Raw genomic sequence first — 17,953 nt, 5'->3', positions numbered from 1 at the left:
GTAGTGGAAGTATTCATATGTCCTTATGTATCAGTAGCCACAACATGTTTATCCGTGCTCTTCAAGTTTATTGTTGATCAACACAACATCAACGACAACAATGTCTTCACGGTGCCCATACATGTAGGAACGAAACATCACGACGCCGGTGTGCTAGCATTGAGCGCACAACGAGAAAAACAACGGCCGCATCTTGAGTGCTCATAACCCTAGAGAGAGAGGCGGACGACGACTGCTCAGATGATCTTATCTAGTATGTCGGTCCCTTTATAAATATAGATTTCTGTTATGGTTCTTACCCTAGAAACTTATTAATGTTCTTATGAATCATGATTGTCTTTGAAACACATATTCAATATTACGCGATACTGTAGAGATAGAAATTTAGACTACAAGGAGCATGGATCTTTCTCCGTTCTCAACCCTGCGTATTTATTTGTATCCAGAGAGAATTGATACAGTTCTTTATTACTGAGGTTAACATCTGAAAGGTCCCTATTTGTGGAAAAAATAAAATCTCAAGCAAACTTTAATGGACCAAAAATGTGTGATCCCACTTGCATAGAGTAGGTAATTAATGATTGCGGCTGCTTCCATCATCTTTGTTGACTTGTATATTTCGAAGAAGCGAAGGTTCCCTTGGGAAATAAAATTAAATTTGGCTAGATTTTTGAGAGTTGTTGTTATGCTTTGGCTGGTTCCTCGTGACTGTCCTTATCACCGCTGCGTTCGTGTCAGCCTGCGCCTGGGCTACGCTTCGGTTATGGGCAGGCATGTAGTTGGTGGCGCAGGCATCAGATAATGGCGTTGGCCTGTTTAAGTGCCGTACGTCTGTAGTTTGGAAGCTCAAATTCGATGACCACGTAGCAGTACTACTAACTTTTTCGGATTGGGAGTCGGTGTCATGCGCCAAAATTTTTAGCATAAAGTTTTACAGATCGAGGTTTCCAGCTTCGCAATCTTTTCGTGACTCAACTGTTTTTTTAGAGTATATATTATGCAATTATAAAAAGCGAACGCATATATATGGTCCAAATTGTTGATTGCGTACGTCGTCTGATGGCCTTTCACAAAGAATTTATAACAGCGAAATGATATTCTCCAAAGAAAAAATATATTAGTAGTAATCAGAAAGAAGCTAGCGCAAATCTTGTGGAGCGAAATTATACTAATTAATAGTACAATTAAGAAGCACTCAGAGCGTAGGTTCTGAAGTCACCTTAAGATTTGCATTGCATCCTAAGCAAAGGTACCACCACCAATCCGTTAGCGTGAGCAGCAACTCTTTTTTTTTTTTTTTTTTGCATAGCATAGCCTGACGGCGCCCCGACAACTACTAGAGCAACAAGAGGTAGATATTTTTTCCTTTCTCCCATTGGAAGTTAGAGAGAGAAAAAAGAAAATGAATAATCACCCAGATTGTTTGGCTTACATGACTACATCACCAACGACCCTTGATCCTTACTGCCCAAAATTATTAATGGTTCCATCAGCTAGCTGGAAGCCTTTCCTCCTTTCACTGCGCCTGAATATGTTGCCATACCTAATTTGTGAGGACCTGTGTCTCCTCGGCCTGGCATGAAAAAACCCTTACTCCCTTAGCCTTCTCTAAAGCTAATATGGTGCCCAGGTGTAGTAGTTACGTCCTTTCAACATGTTCACGTACTCTGAAAAGCTAATATTTTTTGAAATATATGGTTCATATATACTCATGATGTTCAAATATCATAAATAATTGTTAAAGATGTAAGGAAAATATACCTAGATTTCTTTAATTAATGATTTGATTTTGGTGTTTGATGATCAACATAACTATTTAGACTAATATTTTGCTAGTGTTTATGGTTATACTTCAAAGGATGCAACATGGACTTAGACGAAACACAAGGTGCAAGTTTGGCTACACTTAGTCAAACTTCTCCGTTCCAATTTGTCTTGAGAAATTTCCTAGCACTTATATGAACATAGCGCTAGCAACAAAACAATCTACTAAGTGCTAGATTCATACCTTTGTTTCTCCATTTCAATAGGATTTTCAATGTACTCATATATCTCTCAATTTACCTTGCTTTTATACATGTGCTCATACTCACAGTAGGCACGTTAGTTCAAGGTGATGTGTTGGGCACTTAATCACCAAAACACTTAGAAATGTCCCAAGGGCACATTTCCCTTCCAGTAGGTGCTTTGCGAAATGCTTAGGTTAGTTACATCACTACTATAGCGCTTGCTCTAGGTTTAGTCCTAGTTGATTAGAGTGATGTTATACACCCACAAACCCCTTGATGCTTGCACACGTCATTGTAATTGTATCAAGTGGGACAAGAGTCTTGCAAAATCACACCAACTGTATATGTGGTGTGGCCGCCACCGTGTACTGGAGGGGATGAGGCCCATGACGTTTTAGCCCGAAGCTCGATAGTGGAGACGACGAGGAGCATCTAAGAGAAGTCAGAAGTGGAGCACCACTTGCACGTGTGTTGATGGTCGTTATTCCATGTATTCAGTCATTTAACTAGCCATAGGATAAGTAACTAAAATTGCTATAAATTTTGTTCCACAAGTTTTGTTTGGAGTATTTGAATGTAGGTTGATAAAACATACAAAAAGAGTAAAAACAGCTAAGTCATGGAAGAACCATGGCCTACCAGTCACCCCTGGCCACCCGGCCACCCCATACGTTGATCAGGCATGCAATTGGCCGGCTAGCCACTTCCAAGGTCGCTCGACCACTTGATCAAGCAAACACCCCCCTTTGTCCTGCATGCTTATCACGATGCATCCAATACAACTTAAATGTGTAGCCACGTGGATGATATGTAAAAGGGTTGGAAGACCGCCACATCACTATTCAATGATTGGGGCAAGTATAAATAGCCCTTGGAGCTCACATCACCAATGGCTAAGGAAGAAACACAAGATCAACCCAACGGTATCGACAAATAACTATCAAACCAACCTCAATGAAGTCCTATGGACCATTGGATAAAAGCTCGAGGTGAGAGAGTGGTCGGTTGGCCTTGACTTGGCCGCCCGGCTATCCATGTGTCCTCTCTCCAGTGCCTTATGCTTGCAAACTGACCTAAGGGAACTATACATACCTCCATGCTTGGGGAAAGTATAAATAGCTCTTGGAGCTCACTTGAGAATAGAAGAAGAAATATAAAATTAGACACACACTAGAGAGCTTCCTCTCTTTATATTAGTAGTTTATGTTAGTTCCTGGGAGTTAGAGTTGAGTCTGAGCTTTGCCTTAGGAGTTCTAGAGTTCTCTTTGAAGTCATTTGGTATAACTCTTCTACATCATTTAACTATCAGGTTAATTTCTGTTATTATTTATGTTCTACTTTGAGTATTACTTTCAGTTTTACTTCAAATATTACTTTACTTTATTTCTACTTGATTATTGTTGTGGTAGTCTATGAGCACTTTAATTCAAGGCATATGATTGCATTATTTTTTGTTCATAAATTGTTAGACTTGTCAGTGTTATAAGGCACACCTAGTCCTAGTTACCAGGTTGTCTAGCTCTAAACCTCTTGCTAAGGAGGAGCTTCAGTGTTCAAGCTTCACTTGAACACTTTTATAACGTGGCATCATATCCATTATGGTTGGTAGCCCTTCTTGGTGACAATGAGAGCACGCCCAATGTAACCTAACCTTGTTATCTAGTAGGCCCGTAGGTGATAGTTGACTTGCGTAGGTGTTCTGTCTATCTACTACTAGGAACCCTACGAACCCCAGAATTTTGCTCGAAGCAATCTACCTTGTGTTTGTTTATTAATAGGTTAACCACGAATAATCCTCTGTAGAGTGGTAGAAGTATAGTTTGGATCTTTATCTCTCCTCGTTGACCTTTGAGGCAACTTTACCTAGCTACTGATCTTAGGGTCCCTATCTATTTCTTCCTCATACATCCAGCTTTTCTATCTTTGGATTGGACATAGCCATCAAAATGCTAGTGTGTATACTTACCAAGTGACTCATCTCAACTTTAAGTTAGTCAGCTCAGCTCTAGTCTGTTGCTTTCCTATGGAAAATATGATATCTAGAATACACCTGGTGAAAGGCTACATCAGTCTCCGTGCGCTTGCAGAGTAATATCCAATTAGTATAAGAACCACCAACAAGCCTTTCTAGCATTGTTGCTGAAGAAGCAATAGGCAAGAGGAAATTGACTCCTTGTGTTTAGTGCTAGCAATGCACTGATCAGGTGGGAGATTGTGAAGATATGTGCTAATGATGTCAAGTGTGATGGGTGATTATAAAGGATATAATCAATTTTGCTTGAGTTTATGGACTAACCATTACATCAACATATGGTGCAACTTATCACTTGGTTTGTGGTGGTGCATAGATGTAGAGCTCGAACATGGTCAATGACGAAGTTTAAGGTGAAGTAGAGTTTGTATTGATGGACTAAAAGTAGTGAAGGATGGGCGTTGGGGCATGGACTAAGAGAAGCCAGAGGACTAATTGTGGTGGCTAACATATGGGAGTGTTGACAAGAGTAAGAGTATATGGGAGATGAGACCATATTGACCATGTCAAGACTGCGGTTGACAAAGTCAAGTGAAGGCATATGACTGTCAGTACTTGGTTACTCATAAGGGGTTTGGTGGTTTGGGCTTAAAAGCATTGAGGGAATGGTTTCTTGGCTTTGGGTCTCAAAACTCTCTTGGAGTTTCGACATGAATGTGAGAAGGTACATGACGTAATTAGGAAGCTTGCATCAAGGCGATGCAAAGTTAAGATGAGCTTGTGGCATCGGATGCACATATATTCTGTTAGACCATTTTGCCCCTAGGTTAAGTGGTTCAACAAAAATATGTAAGGGCAAGTTAGGAATATGTAATAGCTCTACAAAAAACATAGGAGGTAGGCCCAACCAGCAATTTCATGCATAGCTCTACAAAAAAGTTGTTTCTAGGAATAGTTAGTCTTAGTTTGAGCTGTGTTTGAGATCTGCAATGTAGAGAATCATACCTGTGTTAATCTTTTCTCTATAGAACCGTATGTTGTTGGTAAAGAAATAAAACCATCATTCTTGGTAGATGTAAGTTCCAACTTTGTGTTCTTGATTTGAATAGGTTTTTCCACTTATGAACATCCTTCTCTCCCGTTTTATTAGATTTTGTGATTCTAAGTATTTGAGACCGATTAGGAGGGATAGAAATGTGCAGGGGGTCTTAGAGGAACATATGTAGTAGGAAACTAGTTTGGTAAAATGTCTCTCGGGCACAAAGTTATGGGATTGTGAGTAAAGATGGAAAACCTCTAATCCGGTCAACAAGATTCTAGATCTATGGCATTTTTCCAAGAATTTTGGTCTTGATCTTCTGGGAACGCCTTTACGCCCTCCTCTCCCACCTCTGTGCAAAACGTGAGCTCAATCAAAGTTTGTTTGGGGCCAGCTTTTTCTTCCTGGCAGTGGTTTTTGGGTTGCTAAAAGCATTCTGCATGGAGCACCAACATTTCCATACCATCGCATATTACACCCCGCTGCCGTGACGAGGCACTTGCGTGCACGGTGTGTAGTGTAGGTTGCTCTTTCAGGGGTGTTTTGGTGATCCAAAGTATCCTATTTTGACCGATTTCTTCCGTGGGTTTACTGGGATATGGAGAAAGTTTTCCAAATCCTCCAGCGACTAGATGGTTTAGAGGATTTTGGTTCGAGTTCTCGCTTGAATGGGATTGAAGTTAAGAATCCACACTTTCAGTTTTTTGGTGAGTTTTAGTGTTATGTTTTGGTTTCTCGTGTTCACGGTGTCCTCTAGTTATCATCGAGAATATGCAAGAACTAGCTGGCTCGAGGGCATCACTCTTGTAAGAGTTGATGTTTTGAAGGGATGGTTGGAACAACCGTCTATTGGGGCGAAGGCAAACACGCTACCCTTCGCTCGATGCCTTCGTCGCCTCATCACTCCAATGAAGACTATATCCACAGAGCACGCACGAGCAAGGCGAAGGCGTCGAATGGGTGAAGAACGACACGGTCCCCCTTCGAACTCTCCGTTGCAAGACGAAGGCTCTGTCGAAGTCTACTAGTCTCACGTCCTCACCGCGTACGGGAGGCCCATGCGAGTTTCGGCCCACTATAACGGGCCCCGCGCGGATAAGTGCATTACGGGCCACGTTTGTAATAGCCCTTACTGTAATGACTGTCTGTAATCTCCCCTCGTGGGAATATTCTAGGAACAAACCGGGCACTCGAGGGCATAAACGTCTTTGACAAGGGACGGGTGGTCACTCGAGTGCCTATAAATACCCCCCGTACAGTGCCCTCACTGGGCCAGATTAATAGAGCTATTACCATCCCACGACAAGCTTTGTAAACACTCTTTCCACTTTCCTGTTGGATCTACTTGCCCAGGAGAGCAAGTGCCAACATTTGGCGCCCACCGTTCGTGCTACGAAAAACAACCCGCGATGGCCCCCAAGCGAGCTAGTTCGAAGGTAGCCCCATCCATCGACGAGGCAGCGAAGGCAGCGCTACTAGCGGAGAAAAAAGGCAAGGCCCTCGCGGACAATACCCCCCAAGAGGCCTTCGAAGTCGAAGCTGTCAGCAAAAGACAGCACCAAGACCACCCCAACCCCCAAGGCACACTACGCACCTGCAGCTCCGGAGGCGTACCGCAAGCACCACCACCAGGCTTCGCTCCACCAGAGGGCGAAGACGCAATAGAGGACGACAAAGTCATCGACATCTCAGCCGAAGACCAGCTACAGCTGCGAGCCCTGCGCATCAAGAACAACAACCTCCAAAAGCAGAAAAACATCCTCAAGGCCAAGCGCCAACGTGTCACCGCGTAGGCCAAGGTGCGCCAGATGATACAGGACGAGGAACAGAGAGCCGCCCCTCAGGTAGCGCGTCCCAGCCGAAGATCTATTCATACCACACCATGGCCCCTTCATTCTGCACGTCATAGCTTTCCAAGGGATCAACTACCTCAATGAGCAAAGGCCCATGGCTCTGCAACTCCAAGCATAGCCTTGGCCCGCCAACTTCAGGGTAGGCACCTACCCCAAATACAACGACAGTACTGACCCATCACAATACATCATGAGCTACCAGGTTGCTGTCTCATCGTCCGGAGGGGACGACGCCACAATAGCCAAATCCTTCATCATCGCGCTCGAAGGCCCGACCTTGACCTGGTACACCAGGTTACCGCCACTATCCATTGACTTCTGGAAAGGACTCTGGGACAAGTTCATGCTCAACTTTCAAGGGTATCGACTCGATACTGACGCCCTGGCCGAGTTATCACTCTGCGAGCAGCAAGACAAGGAAACCCTTCGGGAGTACTACAAGAAATTCCTGACCCTCAAGTCGTAATTGCCATCGGTTGACCACCACATCACGATCCATTACGCCATCAGTGGCCTTCGGGCTGGCGTCCTGTACAGTCACTGCATCAGGGACCCACCCAAAAATCTCCAAGAGCTATATCAACTATTCGAGAAGTATGCCAGATCCGAAGAGCTGCATCAACGAAAGGTTGAATCTCAGAGGAAGCCTAAGGACCCTCCGCAGTCTAGTAGAACCTGGACTAGGCCTTTGCAACCAGAATCCGGGTGGGACAGCCGCAGTCAGCAATAGGTGCACAACATTGCCAATCAACACCCAGCCGGAGAAACTACTCGCCGTCAGGAATATACCCCTAAGGCCGTAGTAATGGCACCAGAGGGAGAGGCCAGGGACGGACGCAACAGTCTCGCAGATTCTACTATCTGTTTCATGGCGAGGACTGCGCGCACCCAACAAGAGATTGTCCAGAAACAAAGGCCACCAGGGACAGGATGTCCAGAGCATAGCCAGCCGACAACCAGAGGGTCATCGCACACACATACCACCACCACCAACAACCTTACAACAACGAGCACGTCCAGCATCCACCCAACCACGCGTACCAGCACCGCCAGGAAGTGCAAGTTCTACCACCTCCGCCTTCGCATCACCAAAATTCACAACACCATAACCACCCCCAAGCACCCAAGCAGGAAGACTTCGCCGAACAACCATATCGCGGAGTCATCCACATGATCACCGGAGGGTCCAGCGTGGACTTCGAAACGAAGCGGCAGAAAAGGGACCACTACCGAAGTGTGAACCACGTCGCCCTCACCGGCCCAGTGGTACAAACAAGGTGGTCTCATGTACCACTCACCTTCGACGCCAGGGACGTTGATCTGCGCAGCGCCCCTCGCGTCGATGCCATGGTGATGAACTGCAGCGTAGCAGGCTGGGACCTACACAAAGTCTTGGTCGACAACGGCAGTCAAGCTGACATCATCTTCCTGCACGCCTTCGATCGCATGGGCATAAGCCATAGCTTACTCAAGCCTTCGGACAACCCCCTATATGGCTTCGGCGGCAAGGGCACCTTTCCCGTCGACAAGATAGAGCTACCTCTATCATTTGGTGTAGCACCCAATGCACGAAGTGAGCAGGTCACCTTCGACATCGTCGACATGGTATACCCGTACAACGCCATAATGGAATGGGGCTCCATCAACAAGTTTGAAGCGGCCATTCACGGACTTTACCTTTGCATGAAAATCCCGGGTCCGCAAGGCGTGATCACAATTTATGGCAACCAGCAGACTGCGTGCAATATTGAAAGGGACTTCATTCCAGGGCAACAGAACGTACACTGCCTCACAGCACAACGCGACAGTTTTGGAGGGACCCGCCCAGTCGCCGACGAAAAAGTAAAGGCACATCTACAAAGCAACGACGGAACAAAGGCAGTACCCCTCAACCCAGCTACGTTTAAGCAAACAGTCGTAATAAGCGAAGACCTGACCTCGCGAGACGAGGAAAAACTCATCTCTTGCCTCTCCCGAAACAAGGACGTGTTCGCTTGGTCTGCCCTCGATCTGGTTGGGGTCAGCCGCACCATCATAGAGCACGGCCTGGGCATCGACCCTTCGGTGCGCCCAAAAAAGCAACGACTGTGCAAAATGTCCGACGAGAAGACTGAAGCCGCCAAGGCCGAGGTGCACCGCCTGTTGGAAGCCAACTTCATTGAGCCAATTTCTTATCCTACATGGCTCGCCAACGTGGTCATGGTGCAAAAGAAAAGCGGCAAGTGGCGCATGTGTATCGACTTCACCAGCCTCAATAAGGCATGTCCTAAGGACAATTTCCCCCTGCCACGTATCGACAAAATAGTCGATAGCGCAGCAGGATGCGAAGTCATGTCCCTCCTTGATTGCTTCTCTGGTTACCACCATACATGAAAGAGGAAGACAAGGCCAGCACAAGCTTTATCACACCCTTCGGCACGTATTGCTTCATCAGGATGCCAGAAAGACTCAAAATCGCTGGGTCAACCTTTTCTCGCCTCACCAAGAGGGTGCTCGAAAGTCAAGTAGGCCGCAACATTTTCACGTATGTGGACGACATTGTCGTCGCGAGCAAGAACAAAGAGGACCACCAGGCTGACCTCGCAGAAACATTTGCTAATATGCGCGATGCACGACTTCGGCTCAACCCCGAGAAGTGTGTCTTCGGAGTTCGCCAGGGGAAGATACTTGGCTACCTGCTGTCGCACTGAGGGATCGAGGCCAACCCAACAAAGATCCAAGCGATCATCAACATGACACCCTCGCAGTCAGCCAGGGAGGTCCAGCGGCTGACAGGCAGATTGGCCGCCTTGAACAGATTCATTTCCAAATCCGCAGAGCACAGTCTACCCTTCCTCAAGACATTGAGTGGCACAAAAGACTTCTCTTGGGGACCAGAGCAGGCGGCGGCCTTCGAGTCGCTCAAGCAACACCTATCCGACTTAGCAACCCTTGCTAGCCCCGACCCTTCGCAGCCTCTTCTGCTATACATTGCGGCTTCACCATGTGCAGTCTGCGCAACATTAATCCAAGAGCAGGACAGAGAGGGCACGACTCGGCAGTGCCCAGTGTACTATGTCTCCGAAGTCCTCACAGCTTCTAAGTGCAACATGAATGAGCTAGAAAACACAGGTCCCCCCCCGAACAAACGAATCATTCGTTCCCGATGTCGACGAACCAACTTCCAAAGACCTCATCAACGGAGACCACGTCTTTGCCTGCAGGCCCTCGACAAATATCAGGTTCAAACCAAGGCCTGGCGCGACAACGCAGTAATCCCAAGGGAATTCAACGAAGGGGACCTCATACTCGCAAGAACCACCTGGACAGAGTCACGGGGCAAGCTAGAGCCGAATTGGGACGGTCCATTCATAGTCAAGACGAAGACATCCCCTAGTGCTTACAGGCTGGCAACATCATCTAGCGAAGACTTAGAGCATTCCTGGAACATCGATAATCTCCAGAAATTTTTTGTTTAAGTCTCAGGGCCTACGAGCCCTTGTAATTCAGCAAACAAATGTTGTTCCGGCCCGCACTCTTTTCTCCCGGGGGTGAGGTTTTTAATGAGGCGGAGCCATGTAATATACCAGTAAAAAGCCCCCGCAAAAAAATTCAAGTGTCACCATGTCGAAAAAGACCGCTTCGACTGCCTTCAGCATTCGACCAATTCAAAGTCACCACGACAGGTAGCGTAGACTACCCTCGCGTGCGACAACTCTGTGCAAAAGTCACCTAAGGGTGCAGCCAGACAAGCACAACAAGTGCGCGATACGAAGTCTTTTACTAAAAGACAACTCCATGCAAAAGTCGCCTAAGGGTGTAGCCGGACAAGCACAACAAGTGCGCGATACAAAGTCTTTTACTAAAAGACAACTCCGTGCAAAAGTCTTCTAAGGGTGCAGCCGGACAAGCACAACAAGTGCGCGATACGAAGTCTTTTACTAAAAGACAACTCCATGCAAAAGTCGCCTAAGGGTGCAGCCGGACAAGCACAGTAATGTGCGATACGAAGTCTTTTCCACAAGACAACTCGCAAAAGTCGCCCAAGGGTGCCACAGGACAGTTACAACATCACACTGGCACGTGAAGGGCAACATTCCACATTACAATACAAGTCGCATATTACATACACACAGCGAAGGGTCACCTGACCCACCGCACAAATATATACAATTGTGTCCTGTACTATCGCACGACAAGTGAGGGCATCACACATACTACATCGGCTCAACCTTCGGGATAATGCCCGCCTCCCGATAATTAAACAACATCATTTTCAATTCCTCACCCTCAAACAAATTCCGCAGATCCCCCTCACCAATACTCGTACCAAACGACGAGGACAGCAAGTCACGTTGGCCACCCCGATCTACACGAAGACAAGTTCGCTCCAGCCCCATCCGACGGCGCCTACCACTTCGCGAGCTCTCACCAACACTATGCTTCGCCACCACTTTTTGTTGACGGCGTTCGATCCTCGCCCCAGCCGGAGGATCCAACACTTCGCCCATCTCTAGCCACGACGAAGACTCCTCCGCGGCCACATCTAACGCAGTAAAATAATCCAAACCTTCATTCGAAGACTCTTCAGTCCAGGAAAACGAGCTCTCGAACTCACCACCATCAGATGAAAAAGACCCAGATTTAGAACCAGACAAACTATCATTAGCAGGCACTGCGTTTGCGGCCGCCACAAAATTAGTACCATCAGTAGGGGTTGCTTGTGCAGGCCCAGACGTCGGAACCTGCGTAGCAACCGAGTTTCAGTATCACAAAAACAAAACCCTACATCCAACGCCCCTAACTCTACCCCCACCACCTGCGCAGGGCCGACCGACACTGCAGGGTCTTCGGCAGCCGGCGCGGCCGACATCTAAGTGTCTTCAGGCAACACGGCGGCGGCCACAGGGTCGTCTTCTCCGGCACCAGTTGGCGGCACCGGCTGCTCTTCAGTCCCCGCCCTTGCACCCTCCACCAAAAGGTTCACGCTCTCTAGGCCACCCAAGTCTTCGACCTCCTCATCATTCGCCATCTACAAAAATAGCACCAAACATCAGTACATTTTCTTAAAAATAAAATAAAATAACAACAATCCGTACCTGCTCCATCACCCGGTCAGACCTTTCCCGGACAGTGTCACAACTGTGAGGGCCCCACATCCTATCATACAGCGCCCCAGCGGACCGCTTTAGCACCACATCTTCAACCTGGAAGATCTTGCGGTTGAAGTCTTCATCAGACCGATCGAAGACTTCGAAGTGCCTGCATCCCTCACGGGACAAGGCATTCGCGGCTCCTTCACAAGTGATGAGCGAAGCGAAGGACATGAGACCCGTCATGATCGACGGAAGCACCTCCAGTTCCTCTTGCAACCATCCAAGAAAGCAGAGGCCCACCTCCTTACCAGATGCATCAAAGGGAGTCGTACGCGCACCAAGCTGCCGGTACACGTCCACGAGCAACGCACGTGCTCGGTCCACAACTTTGCGGGTAGAGGCCTCCGCTTTGTCCAGATAGCCAAGAAGGCTCCTGTGGTTCGCCTCCACCTCCGCCGCACGTTGGAGGGCAAGGCTAGCCTCGGCGCGTGTAAGTTTGGCATCGGCGCGCGTAGCCTGGGCCTCCGCGCTGGCCTTGTCAGCATCCTCCTTCTCCGCTGCCAGCCGGCGGCCGAGTTCCTCCTTTTCGGCCTCCGCAGCCGACAACTTATCCATTAGGTTTCAGATCTTGTTCTCCACGGCCAACTTGTCCCGCACAGCCTCAGTGTGCTGCGTCCGGAGGTGCTCAATCCTCCCCTCGAGTCGTTGCCTTTCGGCAGCGAACTCCGAGGTCAGGGCCCCCGACACAATCCGCTCGGCGAAGGCGGCCGCCTGGCATCAAACACCATCAAATTCAGCATCACATAAGAAGAACATACTGCCGAAGACTACTTACGTGCTTCAGCTGCTACGCAACCAAGCCCGCCACGTCCTTGGCAGCGGTGGCCGATGCGATCTCACCGCTGGCGCAAAACTTGGCCCAAGGATCCTGCGCAGACCCCTTCGCCACGACGACCGACCCAGCCGCCACCGGCGCTAGGACAACAGCCAGTTGCCCAGCATCTGACCCTACACCATAGTCTCGTAAAAAAACTCACCAACAAGTCCACGCCCTGTATGGGCGTCGAACATCGGGAAGCCGCCCATAAGAAAGTCGTCCACAGAAATATCCATGGAGACTTTGGCCCCGCCCACCTCCGTCTCAGCGGTACGCGGCGGGGACGCAGGCCTTCACTCCGGTACGGGCATGGGAGGGAGCGGCTTGCTGGGGCGGGGGCGGCAGACTTCGCGCCCGGCGGAGGCTTGCTGGTGCCAGGGGCGACAGACTTCGCGATCCCCCGAGCCATCTTGACCTCGCGGTGCGGGTCCCCGACCCTCGTGAACGCCCGGTGCTTCCGCGACGCGTCTTGGCGATCCTTTTCCATCACTGCCGATACAACAGCAACAACATTCCGCCCGTAAGGAAAAATATTCATCTCACGAGCTAATCGAGACGTACGAATGTCCTTGCCGGTTGCCCGTGGATCGGAACATTCCTAGGCCACCGACCCCCGGTAACCTTCAGCATTCGCGCCGAAAATTCCCAGAGCCCGGGCGAAGACATCCTCTCCTCGGGAGCCACGTAAGTTCCCATTAAATCCACAGCAAAACAATCGGAAGCCCCTAATCCCTCAGCTGCAGTACCTAGTTTCCTCTTCTTAGTGGCTGCATCCGGCACTGCTCCCCGCGAAGGGCCTTCGTCGACCGCTACCACCGCCCTCTTTCCCCGCGCGATCGCCAACAACAGAATCGTCGTCTCCCGGGTAGCCGCCATACGGCAGACGGTTCAACTCAAAAACACGATTCAAATGAACATTTGAACCGTGGATATCCCAACTACACAAGGTCTCAATCTTTGGTACATATCGTCCTACAATCCTTGCAGCCTCGGCCTCCACTTCGCGCATAAACACGGTCGGGTTCCGGCCCCACAAATCCATAGCGAAGGTTGGACTTCGCACCAACTGATCGCCCAAGGTCAGCATCCAGCGGGGGCACACTTCGCCAAGTACCCAGCCGTGTGCCAACGGCCACACTCCATATCCAATAAATTCCTCAACCAAATCGTGCCCCGCTGCTCATGCGGGCAGCGTACCGAAGGGCCCCTTCGTTCTCATCATCCTTCGCCTCCTCAAATCGTGGGAACGCCACATAGCAGTGAGAGCACATGATGGCCGCAGGGAGCCCAGGCAGACCTTCGACCTCCCCACAAGAAACATAAAACCAAAAGTCCCACCAGTTGCCCCACTTGTTTTGGGCACAAGGGACTATTTCCACGACTTCCGCCGAAGTCTTGCCGGTCCTCGGCGTAAAGGTGCACGATCCAAATTGTGCAATCTTATCTCCTATTTTCTTCTTCTGCCAGTGCAGGCAATAGTTCTTGGCGAAGACCTCCATAGGCGGCTGCCCGTCGTAAGAAGCAACCGCCCAAACATACTTCGCCAGGGCCACCACAACGTTAGGCGTCAACTGGTGGACCTGCACGTCGAACCTCCGCAAAACCTCTGCCACGAAACAGTGCGCCGGGAGATGAAGGCCGGCAATGAAGAACGCCTCAAACACAACCAATTCGCCCTTAGGCTCAGGGATTTCCTCAGCACCCGGAACCCGCCCGACACCATCACCAAAGTATCCAAGCTACTGCATCTCCTGCACGCGAACCGAGGAGATCCTCGAAGTGCCAAACTCCATGGTGTGGCCCGGCAGCAACTCCGTCGCCACCAAATCACTCAAGGTATCCTCGGACGACGGATCGGCCGACGATGCACTCGCAGGAGATGAGGAAGAAGACATTGCTATGTACCGTCGGCGGCGGCGTGCGGTCTGCTTGACACGGGCTAGATTTCTGAAGCAAGAGAGCAAGGAGGGCAGGCGAGCAGTTTGTAAAAGTTAGAATTTTTACGGCGCACGCAAGGGTAAGAAACAGTCATCCGCGGCCGCCTTTTTATAGACAGGACGCGGTGCTTCGGGAAACACGCAGTCCAACAATAACACGTCCATCAACGGTCACACTTCAAAAACCCCCGCGGGACCACTTCGAGCGAGGGCAGTGTATCCACCATCTAGCGGCGTCTTCGGCACCAGATGACTTAGTCGAACTGGTCCCTCGGAGGGCAAATGTTGGGGCGAAGGTGAACACGCTACCCTTCACTCCATGCCTTCGTCGCCTCGTCACTCCGATGAAGACTATATCCACAGAGCACGCCCGAGCAAGGCGAAGGCGTCGAATGGGTGAAGAACGGCGAGGTCCCCCTTTGAACTCTCCGTTGCAAGACGAAGGCTCTGTCGAAGTCTACTAGTCTCACGTCCTCACAGCGTACGGGAGGCCCATGCGAGTTTCGGCCCACTGTAACGGCCCCCGCATGGATAAGTGCATTACGGGCCTTGTTTGTAATAGCCCTTACTGTAATGACTGTCTGTAACCTCCCCTCGTGGGGACAAACCGGGCACTCGAGGGCATAAATGTCTTTGACAAGGGACGAGTGGTCACTCAAGTGCCTATAAATACCCACGTACAGTGCCCTCACAGGGCCAGATTAATAGAGCTATTACTGTTGGGGCGAAGGCAAAGACGCCACCCTTCGCTCGAGGCCTTCGCTGCAGTCGCTGGTGTGACAGAGACAAAACGGGCAGGGACACCCTTCGCTCGATTCGGCACCAGACGAAGGCCTGCGACGGCGTCATCCCACAGTGCGGCCTCGTCCAGCTCAGAGGCCCACGTGCGATCCGGCCCATTGTAACGGGCCCTGCGTGGCCGCCGCGTGTTACGGGCCTAATTTGTAAAGGCATCCCTGTAATTACAGTCTGTAACCCTGCTTTACGGGAATATTCTGGGGATAACCTAGGTAGCTGAGGGCACATGCGTCCTTAGCACAAGGCGCTGGGCGCTCAGGTACCTATAAATACCCCCGCACAGTGCCCGTGAGAGGCCAAATTAACAGAGCTATTGCCATCTAACGCGTAACCCTGTTAACATCACTGTTCACCCTCGTTGGCCCCCCCCTTGCAAGTGAGAGCAAGTTCCAACATTTGGCGCCCACCGTTCGTGCTACGAGAAAACCACCCGCGATGGCACCCAAGAGAGCTAACCCGAAGGCTGACGAGGCTGCGAAGGCAGCACTGCTTGCCGCAAGAAAGGGCAAGGCCCTCGCCCTCACCCAATCCACCCACCAAGAGGCCACTGAAGACAATGTTCCCCGCACCTTCGAAGACGACACCCTCCGCACCTGCGCCCCTCCCCAGGCTTCGCCCCACTGGAGGGCGCGGACCTCACCGAGGATGGTGAAGTCCTCGGCGTCTCAACGGAAGAACAGCTACAGCTGCGCGCCCTGCGCCTCAAGAACCGCAATCTCCAGAGGCAGAAAGAGATACTGGAGGCCAAGCGCCAGCGTGTGTCCGCACTAGCCAAAGTGCGGCAAATGATACGCGACGAAGAGCAGAAGGCCCAAGACCTCGAGCGGGAGATCGCGCTGATGCAGCGCGAAGGCCACCTTGGCCTGCAGCAAGGGCCACCCCTCCAGCAGCGCGCACAACTGGAAGACACGCGCGAAGGCCACCTCGGCCTGCAGCATGGGCCACCCCTGCAACACCGCGCACAACCGGAAGACCCGCGTTTCCCCCAGCGCGACAACACCTTCCAGCACACCGCACCATTCCAAGGGGTCAACTACCTCGACGAGCGAAGTCCCCTGGCGCCACACCTACAAGTGACGCCTTGGCCAACTAACTTCCGAGCAGGGACCTATCCCAAGTACAACGGCAGCACCGACCCGACGCAATACATAATGAGTTATCAGGTCGCCGTTGCATCTTCCGGAGGGGACGACGCCACAATGGCGAAGTCTTTCATCATCGCCCTAGAGGGCCCAGCTCTCACCTGGTTCACCAGATTGCCTCCGCTGTCCATTGATTCCTGGAGAAGCCTCAGGGACAAGTTCCTGCTCAACTTCCAAGGGTACCGCCCAGACACCGACGCATTGGCCGAACTCTTGCTCTGCAAGCAGCTGGAAAAGGAGACTCTGCGGGAGTATTACTGCAAATTTTTAACACTCAAGTCACACAGCTGCCCTCAGTCGATGATCAGATCGCTATCCACTACGCTATCAGTGGCCTTCGCGCTGGTGTCCTTTACAGCCACTGCATCAGAGATCCGCCCAAGAACCTCCAGGAATTATATCAGCTGTTTGAAAAGTACGCCAAATCCGAAGAGCTCCACCAGCGCAAGGTTGAGTCCTAAAGGAAGCCAAAAGATGCCCCACAGTCCAGCCGCACGTGGACGAGGACTCCGCAGCCGGACTCCGGTCGAGACAGCCGCAATCAACAACAAGTGCACAATATCGCCAACCAGCACCCCGCTGCTGACGCCCCTCGTCGCCAGGAGTATCCCCCCCAAGGCCGCGGAAATGGAACTCGCGGTAGGGGTCGGGGGCGGGCGCAGCCGCCGCGCCGATTCTACTGCCTCTTCCATGGCGAAGACTGCGCCCACCAAACCAAAGACTGCCCAGAAACAAAGGCCACCAGAGACAGGATGGCACGGGCGCAGCCTGCCGACAACCCTAGAGTTGTCGCACACACTTACCAGCAACCTCCTCCACCATATATCCACGTCCCCGCCCCGCATCCACCGCACCACGCTTACCAACACCATCCGGAAGTACAAATTGTACCTCCTCCACCCCCACCACCACACCAACAACATCAAAACATCCCCCATGCTCCAAAGCAGGAAGACTTCGCCGATCAGCCATATCGCGGAGTCATTCACATGATAACTGGGGGGTCCAGCACTGACTTTGACACAAAGCGGCAGAAGCGGGACCACTACCGCAGCATCAACCACGTCGCCGTCACCAGCCCAGTCGTGCAGACAAAGTGGTCCCACATACCGTTAACCTTCGACGCACGAGACGTCGACCTACGCAGCGCCCCCCACTGCGACGCCATGGTTATCAATTGCAGCGTGGCAGGCTGGGACCTGCACGAAGTCCTAGTTGACAATGGCAGCCAGGCAGACATCATCTTCCTTC

The sequence above is a fragment of the Zea mays genome, chromosome 9, assembly GCF_902167145.1.
Source record: "Zea mays cultivar B73 chromosome 9, Zm-B73-REFERENCE-NAM-5.0, whole genome shotgun sequence".
NCBI classification, from domain to species: Eukaryota; Viridiplantae; Streptophyta; class Magnoliopsida; order Poales; family Poaceae; genus Zea; species Zea mays.
The sequence above is the reverse complement of the archived record's forward strand: the minus strand, read 5'-3'. Positions refer to the sequence as shown.